General features: G+C 45.4%; 1 protein-coding gene across 2 annotated transcripts in view; it reads left to right on the top strand.

Moving 5' to 3' along the window:
* The first annotated feature begins 476 nt into the window (after nt 1-476).
* The window catches only part of EXD2 (exonuclease 3'-5' domain containing 2), a 49,177-nt gene continuing 41,601 nt past the window's right edge, over nt 477-8,052 (top strand). Inside the window, exon 1 of one of the 2 annotated variants that reach the window (XM_056133577.1) lies at nt 477-589. The gene's annotated coding sequence lies outside the window, so the exon portion shown is untranslated. Of the gene's footprint in view, nt 590-884; nt 976-8,052 lie in introns of those variants that run through there. The other variant, XM_056133576.1, reaches the window with a different exon arrangement.

Here is an 8,052-nt window from a genome sequence, read left to right as displayed (position 1 = left end):
ATATTTCATATATAAACTACAGATATCGTGGCTATTGTTTAACAGGGCACGGATTACAATGGCCATAAGTTAAAAGTATATTGCTGATGAGCCACACATTACTTAAAGGAAGTACCTCTCCTCCAATTTACCATCACTACTGACCAGTTACAGAAATTAATGCAGTGCAGAAACTCAACCTAACTCGCAGTGACAATGAGATGTCCCACACTGCCGTGGCCAGGGGCTGCAGAGGTTTTCCTCCTTGCCAAAGCCAAAACAAACAAAACCTCACCCCGGAAACACAATCGCCCCCCTCCTCCCCAATGAGCCCTTCCCATTTTAAGAGATCCTTGGGTTCAAAGCAGTGGAGAAACTTGGGAAGGCCAAAGCAGAGAGCAACGGCTTCCGTACAAGATGGCGGCGCCCATCCCGACTCGGGTGTTATGGCCGCCTGGCCCGCCCCGGGACCGGAAGTGGCATCTGCCTCCCACTCACCCACCCCCAGGCTCCCGGATCCCGGAGCTGCTGAGCTCCGGTGGCCGCCGAGGTTCCAGCGAATCCAGGCGAAGCGCCGCAGGTGTGCGGAGCGGCGCCGGGGGATTCGCAGGTAAGAGATGAGCCGGGGTGCGGCGCGGTGGGGGCAGGCGGCGGGTTTGGATTCAGAGCATCCCGCGTGGAGGCATCATGAATCCCATAGAGTGATTCAGGAGTGGGATCGTTGGGGGGGGCGGTAGAGGGAGAGGCGGTTGCCCCCACCCCTGGGTGTGGGAGCTCCGGAGGGGGCCCCTGGGGACCCAGCCCCTCGCAACCCGCCCACGCAATGAGGGGCGCGCCCCCTCGCGCATCAGCCCCCGCGGCGGCGGCCCGTCACTCGGTCACTCGGTGGCGGGCGCCCGCCTCGCGCGCGCCTCTCCTCGGCCCGGAGCACCTGCTACCTCTCCATGGCCTCCTAGTTCCCCGCCGCCGAGGAAGGAGGCGTCGCCGCAGCACCCGGTAACGCCGCGCACCCCCTTCGATTCCCGGGAGCCCACCCCCTCCCCCCATTGTTACCACCCCGCGCCTCCGCTCTCCGGCCGCGCCGCCCGCCCGCCCGCCGGCCGCCGCTGCTCCAGGCACCTGGCGCGGGGAGCGTCCCCGGGCTGGGACGAACCCCCCCAGTCGCATGGTCCTCATTTGTTAGGAAATTGATTACCTGTGCATCGGAAGAGAGACCTAAAAAATTGCCTTTGTAAGATAGAGATACGCTCTCCGATACACACCCTCCCGGGTGTGCCCTCCGCCGTGAAAACACTAAATCATGTTTGTGTTGTGTATATGTCTATGCACACACCTATATGGGTGATGTATACCCATATGTCTAGATATCTAGTGATATATCTTAATTGTATTGCAAAGGCTGCCCTGGAAAGTTTAGATTGTCAGAATCTAGGAAGTTGCAGGGAGTGAAATTTTGGTCACGTTGAGGTTGGAAAATGTATTTTAGACAGTTCATGGGTACAGTTTTGAAAAAAAATTAAAAAGTTATGTAAAACTTTAAACAAAATGGATCACGGGGGTTTGTGGGATTATGTGGGTCCTCGGGCTACTCCTGACTCTGCTCAAGGGGATTCCGTGGTGTTGAGGATTGAACTGGGGTCTCCTGCTTGCAAGGCAAGTGTCTTAATTCCTGTGTTATTTCTGTGAACCATATGGTCAATATTCATGGCCTTTAGTCTCTTTGTCTAAAATAAGAACTTTAGTAGTTTAGGGCGATTTTTTTTTCTGAACACCTTGCTGTACATCTTAATGAATGTTTGTATTATAAAACATATGTATGTAAAATTTCTTGTTGAACTTTTATAAAGGCATCTTTTATACATCTGTGGTGTACCTATTCAGCTACTCAACTTTTAATGCTTTTAAAAGTAAGCTCCATATGGTACCACATGGTTCTCCCACACCATGTGGGGGAAGTAACCCCTAAGCATCTCTGCGTGTGCCCACCCCCAAATAAATAAAAATAGCTCCTGGAATCATTTCTTTGTCACCATGTGGAATTCTACTTTATTCTAACTGCTCTGGAAATTTGACAGCATGTTAACTCTAAAGGATAGGTGAGCATCCATGGATTGCTTCCAGGATTTCGGTGTTGGACAGAGTGAGGCAGAGAACATTCTCCCACCTGCATCGACCATGTAAGCACTTCTCAGAGAGACAAGGGAGTGAAATTCCTGGGGGTAGGATGTGTCCGTTTAATGCCAGATTGCCCACACAAAGTATATAATTCATTTCCCCACACTCTTCAATATGCACTGCTCTCAGTATTTATTTTTACCTGTTTTATGGGTGGAAAATGATTCTTGGTGTCTTAATTTGCATTTTCCCCAGGTATTAGTGAGACAAGTATCTTTTCATGATGTTTGACTATTTCTTTTTTTTTTTTGAGAAATGCCTCTTTTCTATTAAATTGCCTTCTTAGCTGTTTTATATATTCAGGACATCAATCTTTTGTCATATATATAATTTGAATATTTCCAGCTTAGTGACTTTTGAAAGTGTTTATCTTTTAATCAAATAAGATATGTGTTGGGCTGGAGCGATAGCACAGCGGGTAGGGTGTTAGCCTTGCACGCAGCGAACATGGCCGACCCGAGTTTGATTCCTCCACCCCTCTCGGAGAGCCCGGCAAGCTACCGAGAGTATCTTGCCCTCACTGCAAAGTCTGGGAAGCTCCCCGTGACTTATTCGATATGCCAAACACAGTAACAAGTCTCACAATGTGAGCAAATCGATGAACAATGGGGTGACCGTGACCGTGACCGTGACCGTGAGATATGTGTTGAACCAAGTTTAAAATATTATCTTTAGGGGATGGGGAGATGGCTCAAAGGGCTGGTACAACATGCTCTGCATGCCAGTTGTTAGGCTGAGTCCCCCAGCACCGCATGATCCTCTGAGCACCATGGGGAGGATATGCGCCCCCCAGGAGTAGTCCCCTCCAACCCCCAAGCACTGGTGAATGTGGTCCAATAGCCAAATTATGTTTAAACAGATCAGTCGTCTGCCATATTTTGGGTTTTTTTTTATGACTATTATTTCAAATGGGAGATCTTTGCCTTTAAAGAGACTTTTGGAATGTCTGGAGCCATTTGAGGGGTATCAGCTGGTAGATTATGGTTAACATAACTGGTAGCTGTTAACTTGCTTCTGGCCTCAAGTGTCAGTAGTGCTGAGGTTGAAAAGCTCTATTCTTCCCCGAGACAGAGCAGCATTTTCTCCAGTAGTTTCTCTTCTAAGTTTGAGTTTTTCTTTAATTCTTGCATGTGTGGGGGTGGGGGTGGGAAGTGGGAGAAGTAAATGCCTAGTTGTTTTTTAACAGTGTTACTTCACTTATTCAGTCCTTTATCAACCCATTGATGTGGAACACTAGACTTGTCATCTACTAATTTCTGAGTCTGTTATGTGACCTTCTCTTTAATGGCCTGGTTTTCTAATTAGTTGGACCAACACCAAAATGTCCTAAATTAAATACATATTATACTTTACTATGGGCTAGAGCGATAGCACAGCGGGTAGGGCATTTGCCGTGCACGTAGCCAACATGGCTGACCCGAGTTCGATTCCTCCGCCCCTCCCGGAGAGCCCGGCAAGCTACCGAGAGTATCTTGCCCGCACAGCAGAGCCTGGCAAGCTACCCATGACATATTCGATATGCCAAACACAGTAACAGTTGTCACAATGGAGATGTTACTGGGCCTGCTCGAGCAAATCAATGAGCAACGGGAGGATAGTTACAGTGACTTTACTATCTAATAGGGTAGATACTCGTTGATGGTGATTGTTGCTGTTATTTTTCACAAGTGATATACTTTACCAGCTCACAGGTCATTCTTTACAAATCAATTTTTTGGTTATTACTAGTTACTTTTCCAGATTAATTTTAGAATCAGCTTGTAGTGTTTTAAAGTGGATTTATTGAGAGGTTATTCACAGTCCGTACAACCTGTTATTTCAAACATACAATTCAGTGAGTGCCAGAATTGTATGCAGTGCCAGAGTTGTGTAGCTCTTTCTACAATCTTTACATTTTTTTTTAATCATCCTAAAAGGAAACACATCCAGTCTTCATCCCTTGGCCACAGTAGTCTTCTGTCCTTCTGGATCTGACTATTTTGTATAAATGGCAGCATTCATTTTGTGGTACCGCTGCCTGGCTTCTTTGACTTAGCATAAAGTGTTCAAGGTTCATCCAAGTTGCAGCATGTAGCATTACTTCAGTCCTTGTTAAGAATAAAACTACATCCTGTGGTATATTTACTTCACAGGGCTACAAACCGGGTGACTTAAAACCACCCTGTGGAGGCAAGAGGAGTCCAAATCAGGGTGTCATCAGAGTTATGTGCGCTAAATCCTTCCTGCCTCTTCCTACCTTCCATTGGTTGCTGGGTATCCTTGCATAGCACCAGCCTCTGCTTCTGGCTTCTTCCCTAAGTGTCTCTCTTCATGTTATCACCCAGTCTGTATGAGTGCATCTTGTGTCTCTTCTACCCTGTATAGCAACACACCAGTGATACTGGGGATGAAGGCCCGCCCTGTCCCAGTGTGACCTCATTTAACTTGGTTGCATCTGCAAAGTTTATTTTGACAGGTACAAGGGGTGAGGATTTCACTGTATCTTTTTGAGAGCTAGAAAAGAAGGAGCATATCTATATTGTTAAGTAGGACTGAATATTTAACAATATAGATATGCTCCTTTTCTACCCATTCATTGGTTGATTGACAATTGTGGATATGTTTTTATTTATGAATATTTTTGCTATGAACTTTTGGGTAGACATATGTTTTTATTTCTCTTGGTTTTATATCTCAGTAGAATTGTTGGGACATCTGGCAACTCTATTTTTGTTTCAGGAAATGCTAGGCTGTTTTTTCCAAAGCAGACACACCATTTTACATACCTACCAGAAATATACAAAAGTTCATTCTAATTGCTCCATATACCTAGGAGATACTGTGGGTCTGGTTCCAGACCACCACAATAAAGAAAATATTGCCATAAAACAAGTCACAGAAATTTTGGGTTTTCCCAGTGCATGAGAGAGTTATGTTTGTGCTGAAGTAGAGTATATCGAATGTGCACTAGAATTAATTTTTTTAAATACATTTATAAGGGACTCTGAAACACTTTGTGTACCTACCATTTTGGCACTGATAGACTTGATCCTGCAGCATAAACACCTTCAATTTGTAAGAAACACTCCATCTGGACGGGGAGATGGCTCAAAGGGCAAGAGTGCATGTGTGGCATGTGAGAACCCTGGATTTGATCCCTGCACTGTATGGTCCTCCTGGCTCTGGGCATGGCTTCACAAAAAGACAAAAAGTAATGCACCATCTGTGAAATGCAGTGAAGTGAAGTTAAAGTGAGGTCTTTATGTTGCCAAATTTTATTATCTGCCTTTATTTATCTTTGGGTCACAGCTGGTGATGCTCAGGAGTCATTCCTGGCTCTGCACTCAGGAATTACTTCTGGTGGTGTCCCAGCACCATATGGGATGCTAGGGCTCCAACCTGGGTCAGCCACATACAAAGCAGGTGCCTTACCCACTGTATTATCTCTCCCAGCCCCTATTATCTGCTGTTTAGGTTAGAGAGGTCCTAGCAGGTGTTAAGTGAGATCTCATTGTGGTTTTGATTTGCATTTCCCTTATAACTAGTGGAGTTAAGCATCTTTCATGGGCTTATTGACCAGTTGCATATCTTTGAAAAAATATGTATTCAAGATCCGTGTCCATTGTAATTGGTCTTATAATTGGGTTTTAAGAATTATTTATATATTCCAATTGCATACTTGGACCAAATACTTGTTTTTCACTATTTTCTCCCATTCTGTTAGTTTTTTTTTGGGGGGGGACTGGGGGGTGAGGTGGGGAGATGGAGGAGTATACCTGATAATGCTCAGGGCTTACTCCTGGTTCTCTGTTCAGGAATTACTCCTGGCAATGCTGGGGATTGAACCTTGAACCAATCAGCTGCATGCAGAACAAGCACTTTAACCCCTGTTTTATTTCTCCCGTTCCAGTTTTTATTTTTATAGTAGTCAATTAGGTTTTTAAAAATTAAGTTTACTCTGGACTGGGAATACTTAGAAGAGGGGCTCGAATGTATGTTTGTCTAAAGGAGCCCCCGAGCACTGCTGGGAGTTATCCCTGAGCACTGGGTCAGGAATCGCCCCCAAACGGACAATATAAATGAAGCACGTATTGAATTTATATATTACTTTTGAGTATTTCTACGAAACAGTTATTGTTTACAGAAGACCTTGTGGAGAAGATTGTCGGAAGGGTGGACCAGGTGTTGGACACTCCTGTAAGTGGCTGATGCTCACTCTGGTGGAGAACTCTGTCTCCATGCTGCCAGCCTTCTGCTGTCTTCAGTGAAGTTTTTCTCTGCATGTTGATCCTGCACATTTTGTTTCTTTTCCTAAAAAATAATTGGGGGCCATACCCATCAGTGCTCTGGGCATTGCTCCTACCTGTGCTCAGGGAACCATGCTGGGTGCAGGAATCAAACCTGGGACTCCTGAATACAAAACCTGTGCTCTGCCTATTGAACTATATCTCTCTGGCCTCATCTTTTGCATTTCTTGTTGGGTATATATCTAAGGTTGTGTGTGTGTGTGTGTGTGTGTGTCTACAGTTGTGTATTTTTTTTTGATCTTGTGTAGTTTTAAAGTAACGTGTATTACTTTTTTGAATAGCATTTTCTTCACTTTTGAGTACAAGGTAAATGGAAAATCATTGGTTTTATATTATCACACTTAAAAAAATTACATAACAAGTTGTTCTGATTCACTTACTGATGCAGGTGGTTCTGATGGAGCCCATCTGTTTGGCTCTTTTCCCTTTCACTATTTCCTGCCCTGATTTGGGTCTCACTCCACTGTTGTGGATCTTCTGACTGGTGTCTCCACTCCTAACTTTATTTTCCTCTAGTCCATGTCCACATTGCTCTAAGGTTAATTTTGTAATTTTGTTTAATTTATAATTTTTTAAAAATTCTTTAAACCATGATTTAGAAAGTTCTTCATAGTTGAGTTTTGGGCATACAATATTGCAGCACCAATCCCACCACCTCACCACTGGTGTCAGCTTCCCTCCACCAGTAATCCCAGGTTCCCTCCCCTATCCCTCCACCCCACCCCCCAGCCTGCACTCTTGACAGGTGTCTAAGTTCGGTTGTTAAAGTTTGGGTCTCATGATATTAGTGTTGGTCTGAAGCGATAGCACAGTGGTAGGACGTTTGCCTTACAAGCGGCCAACATGGCCGACCCGAGTTCGATTCCTCCGCCCCTCTCGGAGAGCCCGGCAAGCTACCGAGAGTATTCGATATGCCAGACACAGTAACAACAAAGTCTCCAATGGAGACGTTACTGGGCCCGCTCGAGCAAATCGATGAACAACGGGAGGACCGTGATATTAGTGGTTTGGATATTTGGTTCAATCAGTCCTTAACACCACCTTTGTACCTGACTTCCCTGACCTGCCCCCCCAGCGCTCCCTCCCCGCCATTGCTTTTCATCTCTCTCTTCTCCCCCTCTCGTCCATCCACTCTTTCTTTCTCCCTATATTGTGGGACCAAGGTTGATCAAAAGTTAATCTTAAAGTTATTTGATTTTCTTTGGAAATAAAAATTTATTTTCTGTACAAAGTCACATTTTAATTGAGAGGTAAGATACGCCCAAGGTGCATATTGGGGTGTCCCAGGGACAGTTTAGAGGCGTAGAGTGCCTGCATTGTGAGTGTAAGGCTGAGAGCAGTTCCAGGTGCCATCGTATGTGCTGAGCTTGATCCCCTCACCTCCGAGTGACTGATGCAGGTAATTCCAAACTGCACTGCGGCCAGGTATGGGAGAGCATCACGAAACAGGGTGTGGGCCCTGGTGAGCACTGCAGCTAAAAGCTATGTGAGCACCCCCACAGTGACCCCTGCATGTAAACATCCCAGCCAGAAGGTGGTGAGCCATAGTCTAGCAGGTCACTGTCACTGTCATTGTCCTCCCATTGTTTATTGATTTGCTCGAGCGGGCCCA

This window comes from Sorex fumeus, unplaced genomic scaffold (genome assembly GCF_029834395.1).
Source record: "Sorex fumeus unplaced genomic scaffold, SorFum_2.1 ptg000098l, whole genome shotgun sequence".
NCBI classification, from domain to species: domain Eukaryota; kingdom Metazoa; phylum Chordata; class Mammalia; order Eulipotyphla; family Soricidae; genus Sorex; species Sorex fumeus.
Note: the sequence above shows the minus strand (reverse complement) of the source record. Positions and strands in the feature narration are given on the sequence as shown.